The sequence below is a fragment of the Ammodytes marinus genome, assembly GCF_949987685.1.
Source record: "Ammodytes marinus genome assembly, contig: scaffold_446, whole genome shotgun sequence".
Lineage (NCBI taxonomy): Eukaryota > Metazoa > Chordata > Actinopteri > Uranoscopiformes > Ammodytidae > Ammodytes > Ammodytes marinus.
The window spans coordinates 10,001-20,000 of record NW_027648179.1 but is presented as its reverse complement, the minus strand read 5'-3'; the positions used below and the strand labels follow the sequence as shown (position 1 = coordinate 20,000).

The 10,000-nt window shown below is 41.5% G+C and overlaps 1 long non-coding RNA gene across 1 annotated transcript in view; it reads left to right on the top strand.

Annotated features, from left to right (window-relative positions):
- Positions 1-8,358: 8,358 nt before the first annotated feature.
- Positions 8,359-10,000, top strand: part of LOC307270950 — a 10,830-nt gene continuing 9,188 nt past the window's right edge. Inside the window, exons 1-2 of the long non-coding RNA XR_013845574.1 lie at positions 8,359-8,867; positions 9,434-9,581. This is a non-coding gene — a long non-coding RNA (uncharacterized lncRNA). The remainder of the gene's footprint in view (positions 8,868-9,433; positions 9,582-10,000) is intronic.

Below are 10,000 nucleotides of genomic sequence, written 5' to 3'. Positions count from 1 at the left end.
TTCAGGCCACATCTTGCTCTCCCTCCCCACATTGTGAAAACCTCAGTGTGTGGGAGACATCATATTATTTAAGCATAATTAGTCATATTGCCAAATTTGCATATTCATTCAAACATTTCTGGAAAATTGTAATATGAAAAATAATGTTTTCAATGTCAGTAATCAACTGGCAAATAATAATAATAATAATAATAATAATGGATTGGATTTATATAGCGCTTCATTGCCTATAGGCACTCAAAGCACTTTACAGGGTTCCAGGTTCCATTCATTCACACACAGTCATACTGGTGGTGGTAAACTACCATAGTAGCCACAGCTGCCCTGGGGCAAAGTTTAATGATTTTATCTATAAATTTAAAAAGTTTCCTATCTGCAGTTGCATTGCCTATAATGATGACATAGTAAATAGGAAATCTAACTTATCAGAGGCCTTCACAGTATACAGAAGTACATAAGGAAATATGGAGGGAAAGGTTAGTCACTACAGCTGCACTTAAATCAGGAAAGACAGACAGACAGTTCAGTATTCTTGCAGTGTGGTTGTGTGAGGTACTTAGGCCTATAGTTAATATGTCGCTTACATTATGGAGATGGTAATCATTGGATACAAATCAAGGCCACTGTCCGCTGCAGTAGATATACACAGATAGTTACATGTGGACCAAAGTGGTGTGGTTTAGTCTTCTGATGGCTGACTGAAAGGTTTTATTAAATAACTGGGACACTGGAACGCTGTTTGTTCTGTCCACTGTGTAAACACGTCTGATCGTTATCATCTGTAAAATATGCTACAGGCAGGAAAACACACACACACACACACACACACACACACACACACACACACACACACACACATACACACACACAGCCGGCAGCCCTTTCATTTCAGTGGTAACCTCTGATAACCCCACTGGCTGAGACACTTGCTGGTATGTGGGCTCTTTAATAAAGACTTATATTCGATCCCCCGTATCCCTGCCACACACACACACACACACACACTGCAGCTGTGATTGTTGATGTGCATATGACTAATAAACCATTTTGAGTCTAGAGAGGTGGGTGAAGGAATGAGAGGGGTTATTTGTAGCTGCATACCAAACCCAGATGCAGAATGGATCCTTAACCAGTTTTAGGGTTGCAAAATTCCGGGAATTTTCAAAGTTGGAAACTTTCCAAGGGAATTAACGGGAATTAACGGGAATTTTGGTAATTAATGGGAATTAACGGGAATAAACCAAAAATTTAACAAATTTAAGGTTTGACCTTAACAGTGATTTTAAATATAGTCGGGGGAAATGTATATTTAGCATATTCTTGACTAAATAAACCAGCTTTCATGCTTTCACACTTGAGAATATGTGCTTTTCCTCAATCACATGCACACAGCACACTGCTTACTGCAGGGGTATTGAGGCCACGCCCCCTACATGCACTGTGCATTCCTCCATCACATGCACAGATGATTTCTAGAACCCTGGAGTATTGAGGCTACATTAAGCCCAGAGCACAAGACTTTTGAAGACACACATTTGAACATTTGAACTACATTTAAGTTTGAATATGATAGTCCATTAAATTTCCCTCAATTTCAAGTCAATTCCCAAAAATCGAATATTCCCAAAATTCCTGAGCGAAAGTTCCCATGGAAAGTTTCCGGAAAGTTTCCGGTAATTTACCGGAAACTTTCCACCCCTTTGCAACCCTAACCAGTTTGCATACCGACTGTCCGAGGTGTCAGATCCACAGAGGAAGCCATCTGTTCTGTTTTCCATCACACAGCCTTCCCTCACCCATCTGGACAGCAAACACTAAAATGTCAGAATGCTGTTTATAGACTTCAGTTATAGGTCCTCTCCTGCTCTACCAACACTGCAGCACTGGACAGTACTACATACGATGGGTGGTAGGATGGCCTAGAGGTAAGGTGGCCGAGGGTGTTAGTAGTAAAACTATAGTGGCTGCTATAACATCTACGGTGCCCACCATCTCTACCATTGTGTCCTTGAGCAAGACACTTAACCCCAAACTGCTCCAGTTTGCTGCTCTAAGGGTGTATTCACACTGGGAAGGTCCGCTAGTTCACTTGCTTTGGTCCAGACCAAATAGAGTTTAGATTTTTTTCTTTTGGTGTGGTCCACTTTCATATTGCCCCTTTTGCAAGTGAACCAGCATTACGAAGCAAAACCACACGTGATCTGAGGTCATTCATTCATTGGACAGACATTCTGGGGTGGAGAGAAGCAGGAAGCACGAAGTGAAAACTGCGAAATATATAACTGATACGATATAGGGTTAAAAATAATAAATAAATAGGCCTACATCTAGCCTATAAATAAAATAAAAAAACGTAAAATTATTGTTGTTTCATATGGTTATAATATGTAGGCCTGTGTCAATGATGTGGCTTGTAGCCTACGATGTGAAACATAATATGTACTGTATTTTTGCTGCTGGACGCACGGCTCGCGAGGAAATAGGCTCATGCTGACACACAGCTGATATAGCCGTGTGTCAGCTTTGTGTGAGTTCGGCGCAGCTCTGCTCCAAACTGACACGGGGATAGTATTGACGGTCCCGTAACATGGGAAGCAAAATAAAAACACGCACTTCATACAATGCGCAGCGTGAACCTGTTGGCACTGTGCGGGAGACGCTCCCCTCTCCTTCATCTGATCGCTGAACACATCAGCATGTTTACACGTCCTGTCTATCAAATGTAATATATTTGCTCGGGCTCCCGGTCAAACCACAACTAATCTTCCCAACAACGGCAACACTTTCCCATAATGTGAAGCTGACGGTGATTTATTAAAAAAGAAAAGGCACAGTGCTTCCTGCAATTGGGTCGGATCGAGTCCGGACAAATTCACACCACAAACGAACTGCAGCAGAGTGCGTATGGAACCGCATCGAGACTACTGCCTCGTTTCCACCGAGTAGAGCGGGTCGGGTCGGAGCGGTTCGGTCCGGGTAGTTTGGCTTTTCATTTGCCAAAAGTTGGGTAGGGTACGGTTTAAGCGCACCTAACCGCTCTGAGCCGCTCCCGATCTCAGTACTCCTCCGTAGGGGTACTAGCGGCCTGAAAGCGGGCCGAAAATGCATGAGAAGGCGGAGCTACACACTGCCGTCATTTGATTGGTCGAAAGAATCATTTCCGCCATGTGTAGATCTCGGCAAGAGTGAAGAGAGTCTTGTGTTTTGGCGAAAATGTGAGCACAGCTCTGTTTATTGTGTGGTGTTTTTCCTCGTCAATAAATTAATCAGTTGGTTACACTGTGTCCCATAGTCACGTAGCTGCTGCAGCCAGCACTGTTCGCTCACTGTCTCTATGAGTTGCGCCGAGCGGTCTCTGTGTGTTTACGCCATAGATAGTAGTAAAATACACGCTCACAACAACACGGGGGGAATACATAAAGAAGCGGCTGGTTTGAATCATCTCCGCCGTTTGTAGTCACCTCGGCTAGAGTGAAGAGAGTTTTGGCGAAAATGTGAGCGCGGCACTGTTTATTGTGTGGTGTTTTTCCTCGTCATTAAATGAATCAGTTGGCTACACTGTGTCCCACTGCTACGATGTCACGTAGCTGCCGCAGCCAGTGCTGTTCGCTCACTGTCTCTATCAGTTGCACCGAGCCGTCTCTGTGCTCACAACACGGGGGGAATATATAAAGAAGCGGCTGGTTTGACCAAGCAAAAACAAGAGACCGCTGGCTTGACCACAGTTGTTCCCACAGCCCGATAGTTTGACCCACATTCTGGCGTCGGCTATCGCAGTCCAGCCTAAACCCCGCCCTACCAGTAAGGGTAGGGTCGGCGGTGGAAACAACACCGAGATTCTTAAAAGTGAGCTGTCCCGCTCTGAGCCGCTCCGATCCGACCCGCTCTACTCGGTGGAAACGAGGCATACCTCTTCAGCTTGGTCTCGGATCGTTTGTTTGGTCCGCCTCCGAGTGCGATTGCTGTATTCACACATGTCTGAAAGATGCGCACCAAAGGTGGAAGTGCATCTGAGTTCGTTTCAACCGAACTAAACACGGCATGTGTGAATACACCCTTAGTCCCTGTGAGATGATCCCCTATGTAGAACTGCACGTGTGTGTTTAGAAATGTAAGAGGGCCGTGTGTGACTCACCTTGCATGTGTGTAATTGACAAAATAAATATTTATCTTAAGATCGATCTATTAATTACAGTATCATGAAACTTTGTCATTTGATTACTGACATTTTAAGTAACACTCTTCCCTTTGTTTAAGGACAGTATAACTTGATGAAGAGAAGACGAATCCACCGTCACTTGAGAAGCTTTGGTTGTTTTTATTGTCACTTGAGACTCACTGTACATTTCATCAGTTGCTTTCTGTCTCTTACTACCACAGCCAGACTCACAATCTGCTCAATTTGACTCACACACAAACCACCGCTCGCTCTCCTCACTCACTGACGTCACTCACACACAACACACACTCGCCATTCTCGCTTTCACTTCCGCTACTCTCGTAACAATATGTTGATAAAAACATGGGATATTAGAGAAAGGTTTGTCAAAGTGAAAAGCCTAATGTAGACATTAGTAGACTTTGGTCTTTGTTAAAGGGGCTCTGTGTAATATGACATCATCAAGAAAGTTCTAGAATGCAATGAGAATATTGATTTTAGCTAATAAATTACTTAAAGGTGCAGTGTGTAATATGACATCATCAAGAAAGTTCTACAAAGTTCTAGAATGCAACGCTCCCTGGGTAACCTCAACCCTTTCGAATAATAACAGAAGCTACAGTGGCCTTCAAGGACAAGAACAATTCTAAATTTTAAACAATGCACCTGATGACATTCCAACTATGACACTTTCAAGATGGCGGCACTAGGCCTTGGTCCAAAATATGCCGAAATATGGACATATATGAGACCCTTTCTAAGGAAAAAATAAATTATTCAAAACATTTTTTTCAGCTATTATGCACTAAATTAAATGTACTTATGGATATTATAATTACTTTCTACAAAATCTGCTAGGAAATGAAACCCAAAATTCTACACACTGCAGGTTTAAAATGTTACACAGTGCCCCTTTAATACTTGGATGTATCAAAGTCAAAGTCAAGTTTTTTTATTGTCAGTTCTGATATATGCAGGACATACATCAGAATCAAAATGGCGTTTATCTCTGATCCACGGTGTAATAGGAAAAGGTTTTTAAAAAATATATAAAGAGTGTAATAAGATAAACATATATGTGTTGTCTTTCCAGGCATTCATTTAATTTTCTTGCATTTATTTCTGAAATAATTGTATGTAAAACGGGATGTGGATAATTACTTTACAGTTGAAATTAGCTAAGGTATAAATTCATATTATTTTGACGGTTTAGGTTTGCGATTATGTCACTTCCGGTTTAGTCACTTCCTGTGATGTCATTTCCTGTTAAAATCTTACCTGTGTAGAAGGAATGGCAGACATGTGCATCGTCTGAATGTAATCTGCTAGCATCCACTTGAAAGCATCAAAGAGGCAATGCTGTAAGTTTGTTTACTCAATAGAGGACATGTTTAAGATAATATATCACAGTGGATTTAGTTAAAAATGATGTTTGATGTGTTGTTTTAGAACGTTTTTGATAGCAATTGTGTACTAGCTAAAAACAATGCAATTGTCAATCAGAATGTCTACATACAGTGTAAGACAGTTTATATTATTATTTACAACTATGTACAACATGCTGTTTAGTCAAAATGTACACTCAGTATTTTGTATCCCTTTATTTACAGTTTTCACCGTCTGTTAATGAGGAATTGTGACAGTAAATGGTCAACCTTACTACGACTCTGTCTTCATTGGCTACGGTTTAACTCGGTGTTAAGTCAGAGTTACAACACACTGCACGAGAACACTACAATATACATAAACAATATTTACATTAGATCAATTCTAAATAAAGTAGTTTATAGCCATAGGCCTAGTTGGTGTTAGAATCAAAATTCTTTCCCACAGTTGTGAATTCAATTAGAGAAGATTGAGTAATACTTCTTACATGAACTTTAAGTCTGACTCAAAGATGAACTGAAAAGGTTTTGGAGGTCAAAGATCAAAGGTTACTGTGAGCTTATGTCTCTCACATGCAATATTACAGGAACGCTTTGAGGGACAAAGATGAACAATTAAAAGTCAGCGCACAGCTTACATCTGTTATGTTAGAAACCACACCCCAAGCCAGAAATCTTGGTGTTGTCATAGACTCCGACTTGAATTTCAAGAAGCATATTAAATCAATTAATAAATCAGCCTATTACCACCTAAAAAACACATCAAGAATTAAAGGGCTTATGTCTCAGCAAGATTTAGAAAAACTTATCAATGCATTTATCTTTAGTAGACGTCCTTGCTGGCCTCCCAAAAAAATCTATCAGACAGCTTCAGCTAATTTAGAACGCTGCTGCTCGAGTCCTCACTAGGACCAAAAAAGTGGATCACATTACCCCAGTTCTGAGGTCTTTACACTGGCTTCCTGTCACTCAAATAATTGATTTCAAAATACTGATGTTGGTTTATAAAGCACTAAATGGTTTAGGGCCAAAATACATTACTGATCTGCTGATACGTTATGAACCGTCCAGAGCCCTTAGGTCGTCTGGGACAGGTCTACTTACAGTCCCCAGAGTTAGGACTAAACAAGGAGAAGCAGCTTTTAGTTTTTATGCACCAAAAATCTGGAACAAACTCCCAGAGAACTTGAGGTCTGCTGCAACTCTCAGTTCTTTTAAATCACATCTGAAGACTTTTCTGTTTCCATTTTAACTTGTAGGCCTACTTTTTATTTTATTTAAATGTTCTACTTCTTTTATTCGCTTTTAAATGTTTTATAATGTGTTTTATGTATTCTAATCTTGCCCCTGTAAAGCACTTTGAGTGGCCTTGTGTCTGAATTGTGCTATAGAAATAAACTTGCCTTGCCTTGCCTTGTAGGCTACACTGGCGCGTTGTGACATGCTTTCCTCAGGGCCACTTTACACTGCAGCTCCTTTCTTTGTGAGCGGGTGCAGCTCCGAAAACACACAGAACAGTGAATCCCATGAACGACAATAACTTTATAAATAGATCTATTTTTGGGGTGCTGACGTTCTTCCAATCAGGATGCTGCATAGGCCGAGCCCCCGTATGCACCAATCCACCGCTGCCACGTCACACGGGAGCCCGGGAGGTGGGCCAATCAACAGCAAAGGAATGCCACCTGTGTATAGGCCATGGTATAAACAAATCTCACTCCTAAATCAACGACAGCTCTAACTCACTGTCGAATTGAAACATTGTTAACACATAAACAGGGAAACATGTCAGTAGGCGACGGCAACACTATAGGCTTAAAGATAGAGTAAGCGGTTTATTAGATGATGCTAGATAACTCGCTGCTTGAAGACCGCAGTGCATTAATGTGGTGACGTAGGGACGAGCGAGGGGACTGCTAACTGCAGTAACTGACAGGAAGTTAGCTAAAAGAACCATTCCGCTTACAGCAGCTTTAAGTTATGTCAGGAGCCCTAACAATTTTGAAAGTAGAAAATGTAAGCGATATGTGAAAAAACAACAATATTCATGTAGTAGACCTAACTTTAGGCCTATCTATCCTGACTTTATTAAAGTATGTGTGGTCATTTTAGCTGTCATAAGGCCTTTTAATAATGATATCACGCCACCAACATGTTATAAAAGTATTTAATTAGACGACAACAAAATAAGTGTGTTCCTAATGCGCATGCGCTTGATTTTGTTATTATTATTATTAAGTTGCAGATACATTTCCACATTTGTATTAGTTTGAAACAGATGTGGCTAGTCCAGCTGCAGCCCCAGAGACAAAACAGTGAGTAAGTGTGTGTGTGTGTGTGTGTGTGTGTGTGTGTGTGCGTGCGTGTGTCTGTGTGTGTCTGTGTGTGTGCGCGTGCGTGCGTACGTGTGTTTGTATGCCTGTGTGCTTGTGTGTTTGTGCGTGTGTGTGTGTGATGACGGGCTGTTATCTTAATGTTAACTATCTAATAATAAACTGTGTGGGTGTAGCCTACAATGAAAACTAAAGCAAATAAGTCGCTACGTGCATCCCTGTTTAACTTCATGTTGCAGTAGGCCTATAGCTTGCTTGAGGTTCAACTACTCATGTTTCCATAGTGATTCAGGCAGGAATAAATGAGATAAATATGTTTATTATTATAGATATCAATCACCATGAAGCTTTGAAACAACAAGTGACCTCTGATGATCTTAGACCCTGATATCAGTCAGTTCACGCATGCGCATACATGGTTCCGGTTAGGAGCGTTTACAGACGTTTGTTGCAGTTGACATGTTTGAGGACACAACTTCATCGTCTGGATTGAACCGGATTAAACGGGGATTTTTTTCACCGGAGATGTTGAGCTACCGTGGACCTACATCTCCTCGCTGCTGCCACCTTTGGTCCCGGTGGTTTGAGACAGGGGGTTACAACTTGATTTCTCCGAATTTAGGGCGAAATATGAATATCAGGAAATATGAAACCACCTCCGCGTTTCGTTTCAACTAATTTCCTCTATTGAAACTTATGTGTTTCTGTAGGCCTAATCGTTTTACAAAGAGTTCGGCTAGTTGGCGTTTTCTGCCTGAAACACGACACATTATTCATTTGCTATTTTAAAATCGAGTTTGAATTGTAGGCAGCGCAAAAATGTAAAAAAAAAAAAAAAAAAAATCATGGCGACTTTTGGACCGTTTGCGTTTTCCCCGCAGAGAGCAACAGGTTTCAGGCCGGAGAGAGAGAGGGGGAAGGCGGATAGAAGGCTAAGCTCGAGCCGCCCCACCCTCCAACTGCCTGGAGGAATGCAAACAGCGACACAACGTGAGAACACTATAGGCCTAGTGATTTTTAGTGGATATATGTGATGTATTGTATTACAGATAGGGTCTATCGCATGCTATAAACATGTAAAAGCAGGTGTAAGGTTCTTAATTTGTCCCATAGACTTTCAATAAGCACTGCATAACATATTTAGAATTGCACTACTCAGACTGTAGAGGGGGGGGGGGGGGGGGGACTGCTACTAGCCTACAACTGCGTAAAGGCTCATTTATGCTCCAATTCCGTGCGTAAATAGAGACGTACGTTTACAACAAGTGGTAACCAAACGGACTGACAGCAGCTGGGAAGAATAGGCCCTACATACCGCCTGTCAGTGCTCTGGGAGGGGGAAGGAGGGGGGGGGGGTGGAGGAGGCACCCGCTGAAAAGAGTCAGGAGCGATAGGCTACTTGTTCTACCGAAAAGTCACCAATAACACCAGAGATATAAGCTAGATTTGTCGCTTTTTAAAAAAAAAAATAAGTCGCCAGAGGGGTTTGAAAAGTCGTTAACATACAGCTACAAAATCGCTAAGTTGGCAACGCACACACCTCTTTTTGTTTTTAGTGGGTGGATCATCCGGCCTTCTAGGGAACCGTGTCGTCTGACTCATCCCCGTGCCCACCCAGCCACTTCACTCCTGAGGCGCGACGCAGAAGGGCAGCAGCATCTTTTCTTTTCTCACAAGTCCAGTCAGGATTCACTCGACAACGAGGTAAGAAAAACATTTTAAACTTCAAAATAACGACTTCAAATAGGCTATAGTTTGCAGATTGTGTGAGATGTCATTTCGGGTGGATTTGATCTTTGATTGTTGTTAATCTGGACCTAGGTTAGATGTAGCTTTTCCTCCTCTCCTGCACACGTTCAAATCACGTTTTTGTTTGTTGCAAAAGCAGACGATCCTTACTGCCGATTACAAACTTCCTTTAAAGAACTTTTAAAAGGCGTTCTCCTAAACAATGCAGACTGTTATTTAGTTTAGTTTTTCTTTTCAATGCTCCTCTTTTTAAACCTTTTGTTTTACTCCGTCGCACTTTGACTTTGGGTTTGTTTCTAACAATGAAAAACGCTTCAAAAGCCTCCATATAAAAATAAAAATAAAACAGAGATTAGACGGATATAAAAGCAAGA